The sequence below is a fragment of the Oxyura jamaicensis genome, chromosome 20, assembly GCF_011077185.1.
Source record: "Oxyura jamaicensis isolate SHBP4307 breed ruddy duck chromosome 20, BPBGC_Ojam_1.0, whole genome shotgun sequence".
NCBI lineage: Eukaryota > Metazoa > Chordata > Aves > Anseriformes > Anatidae > Oxyura > Oxyura jamaicensis.
Genome location: NC_048912.1, coordinates 420,023 through 438,937, shown reverse-complemented (window position 1 = coordinate 438,937; position 18,915 = coordinate 420,023). Strand labels below are relative to the sequence as shown.

General features: G+C 52.6%; 1 protein-coding gene across 5 annotated transcripts in view; it reads right to left on the bottom strand.

The window, feature by feature from the left end:
* The window catches only part of DLGAP4 (DLG associated protein 4), a 182,847-nt gene that overhangs the window by 150,296 nt on the left and 13,636 nt on the right, over positions 1-18,915 (bottom strand). For all 5 annotated transcript variants that reach the window (XM_035344314.1, XM_035344315.1, XM_035344316.1 and 2 more), the window contains exon 2: positions 8,039-8,176. The gene's annotated coding sequence lies outside the window, so the exon portion shown is untranslated. The remainder of the gene's footprint in view (positions 1-8,038; positions 8,177-18,915) is intronic.

Here is an 18,915-nt window from a genome sequence, read left to right as displayed (position 1 = left end):
GGAACAGAGCAAGGTGGTCCTCCCACGAGAGGGGGGTCAGCTCTTATGGTCAGCTCTGAATTTCCAAGTCTGGAGTCAGGGCCCTATCTCACCTGGTCTGCTTGAAATTCTGCTGGCCCAGCATGGGGGAGACAGCCAAGACAATGCATACACTGACCCTTCAAAACCAGCCTCCATCATTCATCCTCGTTTTCCCAGCAAGAAAACAAAGTATGCCCAGACCTGAGAGGACCCTGAGTATCAAGGGTCCTCCCTTCTGGTGCAGGATTAACCTGCAGTCAGTCCCTCTAGGCCCTCCTGGCCCTCTCCCTGGGGCCCCAAAGCACCCACCAACTTCCTCTGCGAACACAGTAATCTGCTGGATCATGGACATAAAAATCTTGCTGTCTTCTATCTGCTTCTATTCCCTCTATAGCATTTTTCATGCCTAAGAAGGTACAGAGTGAAGCTAGCTGTACTGTCCCAGCTTCAGAGTGAAGCCAGCTGTACTGTCCCTGCTCAGCAGATCAGGAAAATAAGGAATGTTGCAAGGAAGCAGTAAGCCCTAAACCAGCTGAGAAGCAACACCTCCACGGTCCTTGAGCAGCACTCCACACTCCAGGGCACTACCTGAGAGGCCCGAGAAGGGCTGCCGAAAGCCCACCTGGCAGGTACCAGAGCCACAGGGTGACCCAGAACTTGCTGCAAAGTGGCTGAGGTTGGAGGGTACGGGCAGGAGGACTGTTGAGCCTGAGCAGTTAAAGCAAAGTGTCACAGCTGCTCCTAGCTTTGCTCTCAGCCCACATGCTGCTGAGTGGCGGGTGGGAGGTTTTTCTCTGCATTGCAAATCCCTTCTTATTTCAGTGCTGCAGTGCTGCTTAGAAGGAAAACAACCACTTTGGAGAGAAAAGGGGTGCAGAATAGCACCGGCATCTTCTGTCCAAAGCAAGTCCTGGGTCTGACCCCAGGAGAGCCTAGTTCTATAGATAAAGCTTCCTTAGTAGAGAGCCTGGCTGGGAGCAAGAACCATCCGTTCCCTTTTTCCTGTGTTTGTCTCTGGCACTGGTAGCCCTGGCTAGGCTCTTTCTTCAAACCTAGGAAGCAGGAGGAGAGGAGGGAAAGGCAGAGGGAAGAAAGCTTCCAGGTCTGCGGAGGCTGGCTGGCAGCAGAACGAGAGCTGTGAGAAATGGTGGGAGCTACATGACCAAGGGCTCATGGCGCAGGGCTGCGGCCCCTTAGCAGTGTGGCCCAGATAGCTCCTGGGAAGCGTAATGCCATGCAGATGCATAGGTAGTGTGCATCAGTGTACCCTGTGCTTCTGTGCAGAGCCTCTGATAGGCACATTGGAGGTTCCGGGCTGGGAGGAATGAGGACTGGGGGGATTTTTTGACCTTTTGGCATGTGAAGTTGGGCAAGTTGCTCATTTCTTCCTAGTCTGTATGAGAGACTGTGGCCTGAGCCCCAACAGCGTGGGGCTCCCCAAGGAGTGACCGTATGCTGCAAACTGTTGAGGTTTACAGAGAATAATAAAGAACAGACCCACAGTCCTTACCTAGAAATACATGGAAGTGCTCATCTGCAGCAGCAAGCACCCACTTTGAACAGCAAGTTCTCAGGCTGGACACACAGCACTACTTGGCTATGACAATTTTTTGGGGGAATCCACAGCAAAACAATCCTTGTGTTTGCTGGTGCACAAGTTCCTCCATTGCCAAGTTTTTGGGAGCTAGCTTACTCAACGTTTGCCAAAGAGAGGTTGGTTTTGTCCTCCCTAACACAGATGCTGAAGGACTGAGAGTCTGGAAGTCCAGGGAAAGTGTCCGCAGACTTTTTGCAGGTGACAAGCCTTCTGGGGGGTTCAGCAGCACTATGGAACTGAGGTTCAGTAGATGTGCAGGTGGCTTTCTACAGAGAACCCAATGTGTACCAGGGACCCTCTCACGAGAAGTGATTTTGCGCACCAAGACTTTTGATAAGAAGCACCATCAGGATATGCAGGTTCAGGAGGCTGCCCAATCCATCTGCCCTTGTTCAAGCTATCCTGCATATCTGCCTGTCCAGTCCCATCCTCCCCATTACAGCCATAGGCTTTCTTCACCTCAGAATTTATTCAGCTCATCTTTTTAGAACAAACTATTCATCCATCCATCCACCTGCACTACTGTCCATCTGTCTTTTTGTAGTTTTCTTTTATCTACACACATCCCAAATCCATTGGATGTCTGGATTGCTAATTGTCAAGCAAGGTAGCCAGGCAGCTATTAAGATCTTCTTTATTAACTCCAATATGCGTCTGTGTGTTTCTCTACATGGAAGAAAGTGTGCTCTACTTCTGGGCCAGCCAGAAGATGCAGAGGTCTGGGCTCTTGATGACTTTAAGTCACCAAGCCTTAAAGTCTTTTCTTTGCTTTTATTCAGTCTCTAAGCAAGCAAACTCCCAGAATGAACACAGTTGTCTCCACCAGTGGCCTTCAGAGTGTGAAAAACAAACCAGTCTCACAAACTCAATGTATAAACGTGAAAGTTGACTTTCCAGACATCACAAACCTGTTTCTTGAGCCTGCAAGTCAGGTGCTAGGTTTCATGACTCCATTTTATTCACCTTCTCCTACACCGCATTTCTCCAGGCTGAACATCAGCTCAGAGCACCCCTCCCAGCAAACCCTCACCACTAAGGAAACACCACTGCTCTGGGCTGTGCCAGACCATTTGGGAACGGATGGGTCCTCAGCCACGTGCAGTTAGAGATGTGCTCAGGGAATACATTCCTCTCTCAAGAGGAAACCCAGTGAGTATGGGCCAGGTGTCCAGTTCAACGGTGCAAATGGCCACCATGCCATCCTCTTCCATCCAACTCCTACCGTATTTGAGGAAGCAAGCATCTGTATGGGAGTAGGCCTCTAACCACATCCTTCCCAGACAGGTTGGGCTCTGGCTTTGAACCTAGGGCAATCTTGCACTCATTTATGGGCTCTGTCCTGTGCATGTGTCAATAAGCAATGCTGGAGAGATAGATTAAACTTCTCTTGAAGATACTAAAAAAGGCAACAAGGATTGAGAAGTTCTCAGCTGCCCCTTCCCAGCACTCTGGGATCTTCAATCAGTCTCACTTCTTAGTTTTTAATTTCAGATTCTCCCTATGATGCACATGGGCTCTGCTGTCCCTGCAGGCCAGCAGCTTCTTCCAGCCTCTTGTGTGAATTTTGCAGCTGCACAGCAAACGTCAGCTCGCCCACCTCACTCAGCCCATGTGCACCTCCAGATCTGAAGGTAGAGCATGGGGTGATGCAAGCAATTATCCAGAGGTGACAGCAACTGTCCCAGAGACCTCTGTGCACAAACACTGACAGCAACTGTCCCAGAGACCTCTGTGCACAAACACAAGGATGGGGGTTTCTAGTGCAGTTCTTCTCTCTCCTTTCAAATAATGTGAGTCATTGGTTTCTCACAATCAATAGGAGCAGGATGGTCACTGCAATGCAGCCACTGCCATGTCTCTAGTGGCAGGGATTGTTTTGGTTCAAAATTCTCTGGACAGAAACTCAACTGTACAGTGAGATAAAAGTCCTAATGAGATCTATGGCAAGAGAAAGGCCTTCACAACTGTATTTTCAGTTACTGTCTGGGAGGGCTGCAAAAGCAGAAGTCCCGACTAATCATAAGGATTCCAGTGCCCCTTCTGATGACATGGCACATCAGCAGCTTGAGCAAAACTGTCAGGAAGGTCCTTGCTTGAGACAGACATGAGCAAAGTCTCACGAGTGCTGACCTCCAGGGATGCATGCATTTATCAGAGCAAAACCAACCTGGGCTCGCCTGGCAGCTTTGGTGATTAGATAACCCCTGGAGCCCCCTGCACAAGAAGGATGTTGATCTGTTAGAGCAGGAGGCCACAAAGCTGATCAGAAGGCTGGAGCGCCTCTCCTACAAAGAAAGGCTGAGAGAGCTGGGGCTGTTCAGCCTACAGAAGAGAAGGCTCCAGGGTGACCTCATTGCAGCCTTTCAGTACTTGAAGGGGACTTATAAAAAAAATGGGGAGCAACTCTGCTCAATCAGATAATGACAGGATGAGAGGGAATAGTTTTAAACTAAAAGAGGGGCGATTTAGACTAGAGGTTAGAAGGAAATTCTTCACTCAGAGGGTGGTGAGGCACTGGCACAAGTTGCCCAGAGAAGCTGCGGATGCCCCATCCCTGGAGATGTTCAGGACCAGGCTGGATGAGGCCCTGGGCAACCTGATCTAATGGGTGGCGTTCCTATGGCAGAGGGGTTGGTACTGGATGGTCTTTGAGGTCCCTTCCAACCCAGGCCATTCTGTGATTCTATGAAAGTCCTGCAGAAGGATCCAGCTGCTCCCACACAAGTGCCACAAGGGGTTTGGCCTCCTTGGCTGAGTGAGCAGAGAGGACAGCAGATCCAGATCTTGCTCTGCAGCTCTATCCCTATCTGTGGGCGTGCAAGGTGTTGCCCACAGGGAGCTGGGCTGGCAGCGGGCACACACCAGGGCTGGCCCACGCACAAGTGTGGGAAACAACCCACTGCAAACTCAGCCAGGGCTCCCAGCCTGGCCTGGCGATGGGGGCACCTTTGTGCCAGGGAGAGACTCAAGGAGAGACTGGGCCTTTATTTCCAGCCCCCAAACATGTGAGGGCAGAGGCACTCAGGTGGCTGTACCAACGCAGTACTTGCATCCCACCACTGTGTTCTGCCCCTGCCGTGTGTCCTCCCCAGTGGGAAGGGCAGCTGTAGCAACAGGTAGATGCTGACTGCTCCCCGCCCCCACCTCGCATCACTAAACTATTGCCTTGGGTGCCAACCTGCTACCTAGCCACAGTGTAAAGGATGTGGGAAGCCAATCCAGCAGTGCCGCTATTCATGCCCACAGCCAGGCTGCCCTGAGATCACTGCTGCACCCAGCAGAGCCTGCAGTGCCCTGCATTGGAGCCAGGGAGAAGAGGTTTGCATGGCTGCATGACAGAGGTGGGGAGCAGCCCTCTGCCACCCAGCACTGGCTTGCAACCTTGCTGAATGAGCAAGCACAGGAGGTGCAAAACATTTGTGCAGGCTCTTGGTAAGGGAAAGTGCCAGAGGTTGATGAGCAGGAGGACAGGCTCCTCACTGAGCAGGACGGTGTTGATGAGGCAGAGCTGCTGACACCAAACCCAGAGCAGGGGTGCTGCTTTGCAGGCAGGGAGACAGGCACCCACCCCTCTAGCCCTAGGCAAACTCTGCAGCCTGACAGAGGTCTAGAGAGGGGACAGACCTTGGAGCAGCACCAGGAGGTGCTCTGCCACCCACCTCCTGGTACATCACCCGCTGCATCAGCTGCCACACAGGCACCACCACCTGCAGCCCAATGTGTGCAGCCGCAGCATGCCCAGATGCCACTATGGAGTCCACCACCATGCCAGTGCAGTGAGCATCTTCCAGACACACAGAAGGCAGGTCAGGAGCACATCCTGTGAGCACATCCTTGGCCCTGACACTTTAGTATCACAGGATGATAGGCAAAGACACCTCCAGGACTTTCTTCCTCTCATGCCCAGGTCAGGAAGAGCTGGGTCTGTCTCTGCTCCATTATGCTGTGTCCCCAGCCTGCCAGACAGGGGCTGAGGGCACCAGGCAGGATCTGGTGGCCTGGGCACAGGGGTCCCAGCCAACAGCATCCCCGTGAGCACTGCCCCGTGCTGCAGTGGCCCTCACCTCCCAGCAGCTCCCAGCAGTGTGGCAGCTGAACCTGCCACTGGCACCACCAGTAACCTCCCAGTTCCCAAGGAGCCAGCAGCCTGCTGGGGAGGACTGCTCCTCCTTACTGCTGCTCCTCTGCTCTGAAGCCATAGGAGGAGCTGGGACCAGGAGATGGGCTGGGCATGCAAACCTGACAACTCCAATTTCTATCCTAATGAATAAATGAAACACAGCCCAAGAGGTAGTTAAGTGCTTGGAACAAAACATGGGTCTCCTACATTAAAAAAAAAAAAAAAAAAAAAAAAAGAGAGAGAGAGAGAACCCAGAGAGAGGTCAAGCAACTTCAATTAGAAGAAAGAGGCGGATGGGTGATTACCAGTGAGTGGGGAAGTGGGGAAGTCCCTGCTGCCATTGCCCAGTGCTCCTTCAGCCAGAGACCAGGGCCTGTGTTGCTATATGGGTCCTGTGGGAGAGGGGCAGTCCTACCTGTGTGCCCAGTGAGGAGACCTCCCAGTGCCCAGGGGTGACCCCAGAGGCTTCTCCTACCCTGAGGACATCATTCTCCCCCCAGGCACCCATCCACCTCTGTGCCCCATAAGAACTGTGACCATTTGCTCTCAGGTAGAGCATTTGCTCTACCGGGGACTGACTAACATCCAAGAAGAACCCAAGCCCATCAGATTTCAGTTCTTTCTGGCCTTTCCTTGTCCATGGCACTGCGGCGTGCAGGAGCTACCAAGAAGTTTGCTGAGTCTCAGTCATCACCAAACCACATGCTCAGTTTGTTGGATGGGTTGTGTTTGCACGTCTTATTCAGTAGAAAGGTTTGAGAAGGTCTTTCATCAAGTACAGAAGGGGATAGGGTTGTGTGTGACTCAACCACAACCCAACACAGCAGCCATGCCAGGTGCACAACTCCTTCCTCAATGCACGCATGTCCAGCCTCTACCCCATCCTCAGAGCTCCCTGAAGTCTGCACCAGCAACCAAAGACTTAATTTCAAAGAGAAATTTCCATATATGTCAGCTCCGGGGTTGCAGAAAATCACACGCCTCTTCTTTCTGAATGACCCCAGAAGGTTACAAAGATGCTCTTTTATTGACCTAGATGGTGGGCAAAAAGATCAACTTGGTTTAAAAAGTGTTATGGATTTTTTTTTTTTTTTTCCTGCAACAACAGCTCAGAGAAGGATTTTAGGAGCTGCTGTAACTGCTGAGAAAGCCACATCCTGTGAGGGTCAGCAACTCCCTCGTAGTATGTGATCTTTGGAGAAACAGCTGTTTGCTTCCAAACAGCATCAGGGCCAGGACAGAGCATCCACACCAGCCTCTGCACTGTCTTCCATTCCACCACCCTTGGCATCCCTTAGTTGCTCTGTTGACCGAGGCTGCAGGGCTGTGAACGAAAATTGAACCAGACTCCTAACATATTCATGGTGATTATTGGATTTTATGACCATCTCCCTTTGCGAGGCCAAATTAAGACCTTTTGAAAGCTTGGGCTTGTCTGAGCTGCTGCTGTCACATCCCAGAACACGGCAAGACATTGCTCCTGATGCTGGATAGGCATGTGATTAATTCCTCCATAGGTTTACCCTGCCTATTTACCACCTCTCAAGTGTCTGCTGCTTCCAGAACAAGTTCCTTCCCAATGGACCCCAGCAGCTGTGACAACACTCCTTGAATCCAGAGCCCTGTCCCTGGCACAAGTTCATCTCTCTCCATAGGGGAGAAATACAGGTTTTCCACGTGTTTGAGAGGGCTGCAGAATTGGACAATCTTTCTCAGAAAATATGCAGTGGTACCTGGCTTTGCATCCATGCACAGATGTACAGAACTTGTTCCACACTGCAAAACAGTGGCTTGAAGGCAATCTCAGCCTTTCCTTGCAACAACCTCCTCCTCTGGCTCGCTGGAGAGGATCAAACTCCCACTGCACCTGCATGTGGGGGACACAAAGGCCTCCTGGGTCCCCTTGCCACTTGGCCCATGCCTTGCCTCACCCCCATGGGCTCTGGCCCTCTCTCTGGAGGCTCCCTTACTCTGACATTTCTCCAGCCGCTCAGGCATCACCCAGAGCAGACTCCCATCACAGCTCTTCCTGCTCCCCCTCACCCCCATCAGTAATGGAGTCCTTGAGCCACCCTGTGCGCAAGTTATCTGCTCACCCCAGGCTACTGAGGCCATGCCCACACCTTGCATCAGCTCAGCTCTGCGTGCTGGACCGTCCCCATGAGAAAGGAGAACCCTGCAGCTTCGCAGCTTCCCCAGACCCACAGACTCCTCTTGCCTTTCACCCCAAGGACACTCCACACAGGAGCAGGACCATGACCCCGGGGTCCTGCACTGCCCATGGTGCCCTGAGCACTCACAGTCTAAACGTTGCTCTCTGATGTGCCTCTTCTGCCAGGACACTGCTGTCATGCATGAGCTGGAGGAAGTAGCTGGTCCATACGCTGGCTGCGGGGCAGGCAGAGCCAGGTAGCAGCTGTTTGACAATGCTCCTTGGGCTGAGGAGGGCAAAGACAGCTATAAGTTCAGGAAGGCATGGATTAACTCCAGTCCCTTCCCCACTGCAAGAGAACCATCTTATCGAGCCTTCCCACAACCCCTGTCCCTTGAGGCCCACACAGAGACAGAGGTGTCCAGCAGAAACACTCCTGCTGCACAGCTATCAGACTGAAGAAGTATCATTGTCCATCAGCTTCAGAGCACACCCATACCCAGAGACTCCTCTCCATCACCCCTCCCCAGCTCTCTATGGGCCCCTGCCTTTCCTGGGAACACACTGAGCAGAGAAGATCCATGGCACACTCATCACAGGGAATCAGCCAGGCAGAGAAGTGATCTCACTGGCCGTTGAGCAGAGCAAGAGGCAGAGGCAAGGAAGGAACTTGGCAGGGATGAGAGTCCCTTCTCCAGACCTGCTCCACGCATGGCCATGGACTCACAAGCTCACTGAGAAAAAAGAGCCCACCATGGCTATGTGACAGTCACAAAGCTAAGGCCATGTTCTCAGATACCACCTAAACACCTGCTGAGGTTTCTCCCTTTGGGTTCCCACTGAAATGACCAGCACCATTCCCGATTCTAGGACCTCCATGGCTGTCCGAGACCAAAATTGGGATTTAGCTTTATGAAGGTGTCCAGGAAAGTCAACAGACTCATCTGTTGAACAACTCACCCTGCTCCCAAGTGAACCTTTAGCCTTTATGACTGCGGTGTACTTGGGCATTACACAGCTGCTCCCAGAGGCCTGGAGGAGAAATGGGGTTCAAGCTGTGAAAACAGTCACATGTGCCACCAAGCTGAACTGCAGGGCACCTTCCCTCTGCCCTCAGTCAGCCTAGTTCACCATACCAGTGACGTACATCTGTCTTCCCCGTGTGCTTTGAAAAGAGCAGCTTGTGCTCTCATCGGATTAAAGGAAGAAAACTTCATTGCAAAAAATCTAGGGAGGGGACTGACTGCCTGGGCTCTAATCTGAGCAGAGCCTTCAAGATAAGAGCATTAAGAATTGGGGATAAAGCAGCCTTGGTGCAGGAATGGTCTGAACTGGTCCCCTGTCTGGGAAGTTGCACATCAGAGCTGGCTAGAAAGACAAGAGCTGTGTTTCCATGCCTTTAGCCACCTCAGTGCAGGAGGTGGAGGATTTCTAAGGAGGGTGAGGCAAAGGAGTCAGGACTGCTCAAAAAGCTCATATTTCATACCAGCATCCTGAAATCCCAAGTGGGAACAAGGATGGCACAGTCCCCATCATCCCTGCCCATCTTGGAGTGGGGAGGGATCTCTCCCCATAGTCCCTCCTTTCTGTAAGGGCATCTGGCACCTCCCAGCACTGACTGCAGTTCAGCTCCAAGCTGGGACTGGATTCCCTCTGGGAAGTCCTTCCTCTACGTGCTCCTCCTTTATTAGTATTCACCCATAGACACCATCACCCAGGTGACTTCTAACCCCAACACGTGCCCCATGGGCCACACAGGAGCTCGACAGCTGCTGCAACAGAACAGACACAAGCCACTTGCTCTCCGTCTTGCTCCCCTGAAAAAGCCAGGCACCTTTTCTTCCTTTTGCCTTGAGACATAACCCTGCATCTGCACTTCTTGGGAGAGAGGGAATAATGATGAAGCCTCTGATGAAGGCAGAGGTGGGCAATCTGTTCCCACACTGGGCTTGTGCCTGCAGGACAGCAAAGCTTCATCGTGCTCCTGAGATGAACAGAAACAGCCCTGCAGCTTGGTATAAGTAATTGAGGAAAGAACATTTGTAAGGCAAGAGAAAGCTGGATTAAAAGGGTGAAGCCCAAAAATCAAATGAAAAGAGAATCATCAATGATGGATGGAAAAGCAGACCCGCATTTTCCTGGATATACTCTTGAACAGCAACAAGACAGGGAGAGCTGAGATCAAACCACTGAAAGTTCCTGGGGCATCACAGGTGCATGCAGGACCTATGCAGCTCAGGAGGCACAGTCCCTGATGAGCTCTGCATTTCCCAGTCTTGGTGAGAGACCCTGAAGCCAGTGCTGGTCCTGCATCCTCCAGCTGATGTTAGGATGCCAGCAGATGCTACACTTATGGAGGCCTGCCCCAGGCACAGTTCAGCAGCGTGAGGCCAAGGGAGACCAGTGACCACGAATGCCTGCCCAGCACAGCCCCTCCTGTACACCTCATCTGCACATGGTCATGTCCTGGCCCTGCCTTTGCAGAGCAGAAATTCCCAAACTTCTGGCATCTTCTTCTTGAGGGCATTCAGCAAGGCCACAAAGAACACACTATAAAGGTCATTACTGCCATTTGCTTTGTTATTTGCTGCTGATCAGACAGCTTTCTTGGCAAAGGGAGAGAAAGACATCTGTATATAAAAATACAAATTGAGTTAATAAGACAGAAGAGAGTTCAAAACTCCCCTCTTTGCTCCAGGATACAGCAGACAGAGGCCACCCCTGCAAAGAGGAGCTGTGGCCAGCAGTCAGACTGCTCAGCAGCCTGGAGCTAAGTCCCATCCATGGGGCAGGGGGTGTTGAGTGGTCCAGGTGAGTGGTGCCAACAACTGATGCATAAGCAGACTGACAAGTGGTCAGACTTTCTAACAACAGAGCACTGGGGTTCTGCCTGTGGTGGTATGGGCAGATGGAGGAGGTCACAGCTCCCTCTCCCCCAGCATTGTGACTTTCCACCTCCTAGCTTCTTATTTGCCCCCAGGCCCATTAGAAAATGCAAACTGCTGTACCAGTCTCCCTGCCTAGCACCTGGCCACCTCCACAGCACCTCCACACCCTCCTGGCACAGCCCAGGGATGAGTCTCCCTATGCTTCACCTCCATTTTTGTCAGGATCGAGGCAACCTCCTAGAGCTTTCAATTTTTGTTCCCTCAGTACCAAGCAATAATCAGAGTCCTCCTGTCCAGATGTCTCCTAAGTCATTTCATTCTCTATCGACTTTATAACCCAGCTGAAATTGCAAGCAGATGTGATTGCCTGATCCCAAGCAGGCCACCTGCTACAATGCAAAGTATAGTTCTGCCCTGCAGTCTTGCTTTTCTTTAAAACCCAGTTTGCTTCAGTGTCCTGGATAATCCCAGGTATTTGCAGACCCATGAGGGGGTCTCAAACCCAGAAGTATTTGCCGGTAGGGAGAAGGTTTCCCAGAGAAGCTCAAGAAGAGGTATTCATCCCAGCCCCATCATTTCCCAGTAGGCTGGGGCCAATGGCAGTATGTCTTATGATCCTTACAACTGTCCAGCAATTAGGTATCACTAGGCACAGAGGAGTAATGACTTGCCCAGGAGATTTCAGGAAGCAAACAGAAGACCCAGGAATAGAGTTTGCATCTCCCAGCTCCCACACTTTTAGCCTCATTATCCAGCACACAAGCTGGCTGTGACCCAGAGCAGCCCCAAGAACATCTATCTCAGAGGGATGGGAGATCTGGATAAGAAGGTACATTGTCTGTGCAGAACCACAAAAACCACTCTGGTTCATCAGCAGCACACCCTGGGCAGCAAGATGCACTCAACAGAGATCTACCACATCTTGATCCAGCCGCTGAGTAGAGCTGCTGGGATCACTGCTGCCAGGACCTCTCTCTTAAATACAGTTCATATCCACCAAAAGGATGTAAAATCCATACTGTAGTATCAGTGTTGGAGCCTGGTCCTCTAACATGCAAATAGAGCAGGACCTACTTTCTAGGACAGTCACAATGGAGCAGTCAGTGTCTCCACTCTGGGCAGATCTCCACTGTGCACATTGAGGAGATATACCTGTCACCCCCAGGCACAAGGCAGTGGGAGCCCCCCCATTCGGGCAAAACCCAACAGAGATTTAACTAAGGAGAAGATCCAGGAAAGGATGATGGCAGGGCTTGAAGGCAAGACTTCCCCCGACTTCTCTGCCCTGCTGGAGGGGGCTTTCTCTGTTAAGACAGCATGCATCAGGTCCCCAGAGGAGAGGCATTGCTGCTCCTTTTGTGGGCCTGGCTGGACATGGGTGTTAACGAGCTGGAATGTACAGAGATGTATTTCAGCAGTGCTTGAACTCCAGACGTACTTCAGCATCACACAGCAAAGTAAACACCCCTTAAAATGTTCGTCTGGCAGCTGTACTATAGCACATAGGTTCATTCATCTCTGTTCCCAGCACAATCCTTTGAGATCAAGAATAATTGTTTACACTGCTGCAGTTTACCATGGAAGCACACAGCAAACCTGTGCCCTTGGTAAATGCTTGTGGGAGTGGCTGGTGTCCTGGGATCCCTAGCCCAGGCTACCTGGGGGCAGCAGTGCCCTGGGCTCATGCATGGCCAAGGGGGCTCGGGAAAAGCAAAGCAGTGGGACAGCAAAACAGGGAAAAGAAAGGTGTGAGTCAGAACCCCTCCACAGCTGCGAGTGCTGGAGGAAAAACCTCATGCCTGCACTGGGCCCAGACATACCCCAGCGCACGCTCCATCACCCACAGCCACCTTCTGAAGCCACAGCTGGGATCCCGCTGGTCCAGAACTGTGCACACCGGTGTGGGGAAGATGTGTCTGAGGGGGCTGCTGCAATGCAGCTGCTGTGTTTGCTGTGGGGCACTGCCATGGCTCGCCCGACTTGCCAGACTTGCCTCCATCTGCTGAACCCAGCACGTTTATTTTTGTGTTTCCGAGTTTGATCAGATCGACTCTTCCACTTTAATGAGCCTGCTGAGCTGAAACAAACACAATCTGTCCATGGAGGGCTGGGGAGGGATGTCTGGGGGCACTGCAGAGGCCCCATGGGGAGACCATGCTACCCTGGTGCAGAACCAAGATGCCATTTGGCCAGCTCAGACAGCCCAAGTCCTCATCCTGCATAGTCCTCCCATATCTCCAGGGTCTGAAAACCTGACTGTGAAGGCCTCTCATGAAGAGAAGACCTTCCTCCTCTGCCCCTGTGCGGGCATTGCCCTGTGGTCTTCCCTCTTTCCTTGCCCATTGCCCATGTTGCTTGACCATCTTTCCAGCTAATTGCCGTGCAGTGCCATGGGCATGAGCCATGGGACATCTGGCATCTGCTCTGGCTCCCAAGAATGACCTTGGCCACTCCAAGGACTGCGGGAGCCTTTTCACCTTCCAGGTTTCCCCAGAGGCAGACTCCAGCCAATGTGCACACCCTGCCCACTTGCTTTGCTGCTCTCCATTTGCCAGCGCCTCCACAGAAATGCTGCAAGCTGGCCATGCTGCATGCTGGGTGGGACACAGCTGCTCCCACAGAAGTTCCACGCAAGGGCTTACCCTTGGCCTCAGGCTTGCAAGTTTTCTTCCTGAATGTCTTTCATACCCAGATTCCTTGCAGCCCTGGATTTGTTTGCATTCCCACAGTGGGTGCACAGAGGAGAGGGGAGCTCATCCACACTGCTTTGATGTGGACACCAGGAGGGAAGAGCAAGGGCTGAATGTGGGGGTCCCTTGGGAAACAACCCAGCTGGGCAGCAGCAGCCATGGTCCTGCATTTCTTCCTGACTACCCAGACCACAGCCTTGGGGCAGATGGAGCAGAAAGATGGTGTCTCTGCAGCTCTCTGCATCAGGAGTGATTGCCCTGTCAAGTACCCAGCACTGCTGGAGCAGCACAGAGCCCCGTAGCCAGTAGACTCCCATGGGGCAGGGGCCAGCTGCCACCCGACAAGCTGTGGGGGCTGCATGGGCAGCAGCTGAGGGGCTGGAGGCGGGTGGCTCCCCCTGGCACCCAGCTGCCTGTCAGCAGCTCAGCTGGCCGGGCCAGGCTGCCCAGCTGGCCTGGAGAGAATGTCTCCGGCATAGAGAGAGCTCAGTGAGTGCAGGGCATGCAGGTGAGGAGCCAGGCATCAGCTGTGACAGGAGGAGAGGGCTGGGGCTGACAGGGCAGCGTTGGGAACTTTGGGAATTGCCCCTTCTGCCTTGAGAGTGCTTTGCTCCTGCCAGCTGCACTGCTTGGCAGCACACAGCGTGGGTGGGCTGGGGAAACATCTGCTGGGGCAAGGCATGTTTCTTGCACCAGGCACACAGCTGCCCATGCATGCACTGTTTGTGCTCAAATGGATTTTTCTGCATCCCCCACTGCAGCTGGGTGTGTCTGCCATTAACCCCTTGTCCTCATGCACTGGCTCACCAGCCCTGGGGGAGCTGGGCCCAGACCTGCCTCTTTGCCACAAGTTTCATGCAGGCCTTGTGGAAGTTGAAAACATTCATGTCAAAGTTGTACAAAAGAAGGAAAAGGATTTAAGCAATTCTTCTGCTCTCTTGATTGAAAGCAGATGGGCACTCAAGCGCTGGGTTCCTGGACTGCCCAGCCCAGCTGCCTGACACGCAGCCCTGCACGGAGCAACACACTCCGACACCAATGTCACCCTAGGACCAGCTGGCCTCTGGGACCTGTCCAAAGCCAGCCGGCAGGGCAGGATCAGTGTCCTGCCCAGGACGAGGGCCTCGCACTATCCCTGGGGCTGGGGCCCAGTGACACAACTGCCACCAGCATGAGATGTGCAGCGTCCCCCTGGCTGGGCCTGCTGCATGACATGGCTGTGTTGGCCTAACCTCGCACCTCACCGTAGTGATGCCTTGTGTGCAGACAGGTTTCCTTTGGTCTCCTCCTCAAACAAAATCCCCCAACTCTCTCCCGTTATCACATTTGCAGCTTCCTTTTCTTTAAAATAATAACTCAGTGAGTGCCTTGAGAGACTCTCTGTCACCCTGCTTTAATAGAGAGGGAAGATGAAAAGGCGAGGAGAAAATTTACTTTTGCAGCTCCTGGCTGTCGTTCCCAGTTCTGTGCTCTCCTTCCTTATTTCTCATTTTCCTTCTCCAGGAGCTGTCTTTTAACTCTTTGTTAATAACTGCTTCTCTCTCAAAAGCAGGCAGTGTCCTTCCTTGCTTGCACAGCCAGAAAAATGTCACACTTTCCCTTTGATGTCAAGATAATGTATAGATGTAACATCATGTGTATGTGTGACAAATGCAAACAGCCAGCTCTCTGGATCAGATTTGGTAATTTTGGGAGAAAAAGGAAAAGCAACGAAAAAAATAATCTTGAAATGTTTTTTTCAAACCACTTATCTCTTCTATAAATATTTATGTTTGTCCCCTTCCTGGTGCAAAGGTTTGAGACCATCTCCCCATCCTTCACACACACGCAGAGCTGTGGCTGATGGCTCAGGTGGGGTCCGTGAACCAATGCTGGGGGATGGGGGCAGAAGGGACAGCCTGCTGTGCTGGGGGGACCAGGCGCCCCGGGGACGTACAGGGCAGGTCCCAGCACATGCAAGAGATGACACCTTGCAGCCCAGAGAGGCTGCAGGGCAGCCACAAAAGACCCCATTGCAGCAGAATAAGCAACCCAAAGCATGCGGTTTTGTCAAAAGCAGTTTGGAAACAGTTTGGATCTGCAGGAGTGCAGCCCTGCACCCCATGTCCCCATCAGAAAGAGCCCTAAGCATGAACTGTGCTCAGCCGGAGGCAGTGGCTCCTGAGGAGCTGCTCCCTGGAGCAGGTGTCTGAAAAGCCCCCCTGAGCTCCCACACTGTTCCTTCTTCCTCAGTCCTCTGGCCGAGGAAGGGTTTCCTTGGTCCATACGAACTGGCACATGCCTGGTTAGGATACAGTGTGAGCCCCCTCCAGCACCACGGCCAGCTGCCAGACTCCAGGAAACCTCCCCAGCCCCAGGGTCCCATCCACTCCTCAGCATAGTCTTTGGCTGGGTTCAGGGCACAGTTTGAGGCTGTCACAGGCAGGAACCACCCCAGGAGGAGGTCTGGATGGGGGCAAAGTTTATTTGCAGACATGGGGCCCTTTCCTTGGCTCTTGGTCTCAGTCCAGAGCTCACCCTCACCATCTCCTTTACCCTCCCCATCCCAGGCACTTGAGCATCAGTCTTACTTTCATCTTCACATCCTGGCTTCACAACAGGCCAGGTGAGTGTATGGCAGAGAAGAGCAGCCCTTGCATCCATCCAAGCCCGGTCCCCCATGAACTGGATCTGTGTGTGCTGCAGGCACACAAGGGGAAAGAGTTTTGACGGCACCATTCCTGTGGTCTATCTCATCAGTGCCACTGCTGATGTCAGTGCTGCTCCTTCATGCAAAGTGGCTTTATTCAGAGCTGCACCAAGAGAGAGGACTTGGGAAGGGTTTGACTCTGGTGTGCCTGGGGCCACCAAACCTGAAGAGCATGACAAACATGGCAGGTTGGAGGGCAAAAACCATGACAGTGATGACAGGTTTGCGATTACCTGCAAGCACTTGTTCACCCTGGCTTCATAATTCTCTGCTTTGGTAGCGTAGTGTGGCAGGCCGGGGGCAAGAGCCCAGCAGTATGAGGTGGGTGCAGGAGCAGCCAGCAGTCATGGCACAAGGAAGGTCACTGGCACTGTGCTGGCTGGCATGCAGCGGACAGGCTCCTTGTGGCAAAAGGAAAAGAAAGTGATTTGGCAGGAAGGCCAGGCAGTTTCGTATGCAGAGACTTCAGAAGTCACACGTTCAGGTTTTGGTGTTCATCCTTGCAAATAGGTTTTATTCACCTCCCCAGCCATCCTCCATGCATCTCCAGCCAGAGGCAGCTGCCCCCATTTGTGGAGAGGGTGGTGAGAGCCACCCCATCCCCAGTCCTTCCATCTGGGCAGAGGCACTGGCCCTGCATGGTTTCCTCCCTAGACCCTTTGGAAAAAAGCACAGAAACTTTGGCACAGACACCTGAGCTCTGCTAGACAGCTAGAGCTCTGATGCAGACCCTCAACATCACAGGAGCTGGGGTGCTGACACTGGGGTAAGAAGATGCTCTCCTTTTCTGTGTGCTTATCTCCTGCACTCTCTGAATGCCCAAGACCACTCTCAGATATTATTGGAAATCTGAAAGAAGGATTGAGTGTATTTAAGCCAAAATCACTAAGAGCACTGGAACTCTGCTCAGTCATTAACTGGTGAGTAAAGAGCGCTCAGTGAGTCACTGATGCTATTATAAACACTTTCTTCTAAAGGCTGCAGAAATGCAGTAGAGAAGCGGTGTTCCTTGAAGTCACTGGTAGTAGCTGTTTTCGTCTAGCAAGATCTCTGCTCCATGACCTGGGACAGCTCTGTTCCCCCTTCTCCCTCCCCCGTCTGCCCCCCAGGCACTTGCTCCTGCAAGGCTGTGGCCCTTGGGACCAGGATCTTCATGCCACTGGGGCCCAAGGTGACAACTTGAATGCGTCTGCACCACTCCCATGACCCTTCTCCTTCTTTGTGGTTGTACCTTACATTAAGTCATTTATAAAGGTTAATGCATTCAGGACAGATAAGCTTTTACCAGATTCATTGATGCTAAAGACACCAACCAACAGCAAGGAGTTGCTCAGTGCCACACATAATGTAGTCAGTGCTGCATGCAGCACAGCAAGACTACTCCTTGCTCCCCTCAGCCTACACAAAGCCCCACTCCTGCCTACCACTGATGTCAACCATAGCTTCCCGTGAGCCCTACACCAGCTGTCACCCCATGCCTGCAGACCTCCCTGGCCCAGCCCCACTTCCAGCACAGCCGCCCTCCCCTCCCTTGCTCTAGCACATGCACAGAAACTGCTGCACTCCCTTTGTGAGCCTCCATTCCCATCCCAACCTCTTCTGACCCCCTGGAGCATGAGTAAGGCCACACAGCTGTTAACACTTGGGACTGGCTGTGGCCATCACACCAAGCCTCTTCTTCCTTTGCTGCACTTTGCTGCCAGTCCAACCCGTCTCCATGCTAGCCCGGAGCCATCACCCGCTGCCCATCTACGACAGACCCATACACTGCCCTCATACCTTCTCCCAAGCCCCTTTGAGCTCAGACTCTTTGCATCTTATTTTTCAGCTTGTTGGCTGCTGCTGCTTCTTCTCCCAGGTGCCATCTTATCCTTACCCTTGAAAATGCAAAATGCAAGCCAGCACAAGAAAGACCAGACCTGCTCCCAGCCCCACAGGAGCAGGTTTGCACTGGGTTTGCCTGGGTTGCAGGTTTGCCTTCCTTGACCGGGCACAGCTGTGACCAGCTGCCTGGCCATGGGTGCGGGGCTCCAGCTCCTGCCGGGTGCACCTCCCTGCAGCACCACCAGTCTTGATGGGGAGCAGGAGCTGAGTGGTGAGCCCACTAGGGCTGCCACACTGATTACTTCACACAGAGAGAAATGAAAATGCCAAAACTCTGGAGAGGAGAGAAGGAAGAGGAAGGTGCATTGGACCACAGAAGCAGGAGGCAGTGATAGTTGTGCACACCAAGGGGGCTGAAGAAAGCCCTTCTGCTTTCCACTCCTCTCAGCCCTGCCTGCTGGAGCAACCTCTGCTCTGTTCTGTTCTGTTCTGTTCTGCCCTCCCCTCCCCCATGTCATTCCCAGGTTCCAGTAAGATAGTCCTATTCAAAAGGATTACAAATTACTGTCTGATCCACTAATTAGGAGTGGAAGATAGGCATGCTTCTGACAGTGATGCTTAGCAGCCATTTAGAAATTGCTCTGAAGGCAGGGAAGTGCTGCAATCACACGGCAGCATGGAGCTGCATCTGCTCCATGCCAGCAAACCCAGGCCCACACCACTAGTTCCACTCCCTCTCTCCCTGGGAGGCTCTGCTGGATGCCCAGCTCCTGCAGGGAACCCTGCCTTGCTGCAGATCTCATCTGGCTCTCCAGGATGTCTCCAGGCCATTTGGCTCCTATCCCTGCTGCCATTACTTTATTTAACAAAATTAAAACCTTCTTAGAGGAGCCAATCTAAGGCAAGGGAAACACGTTGAATCTTGACACTGCTC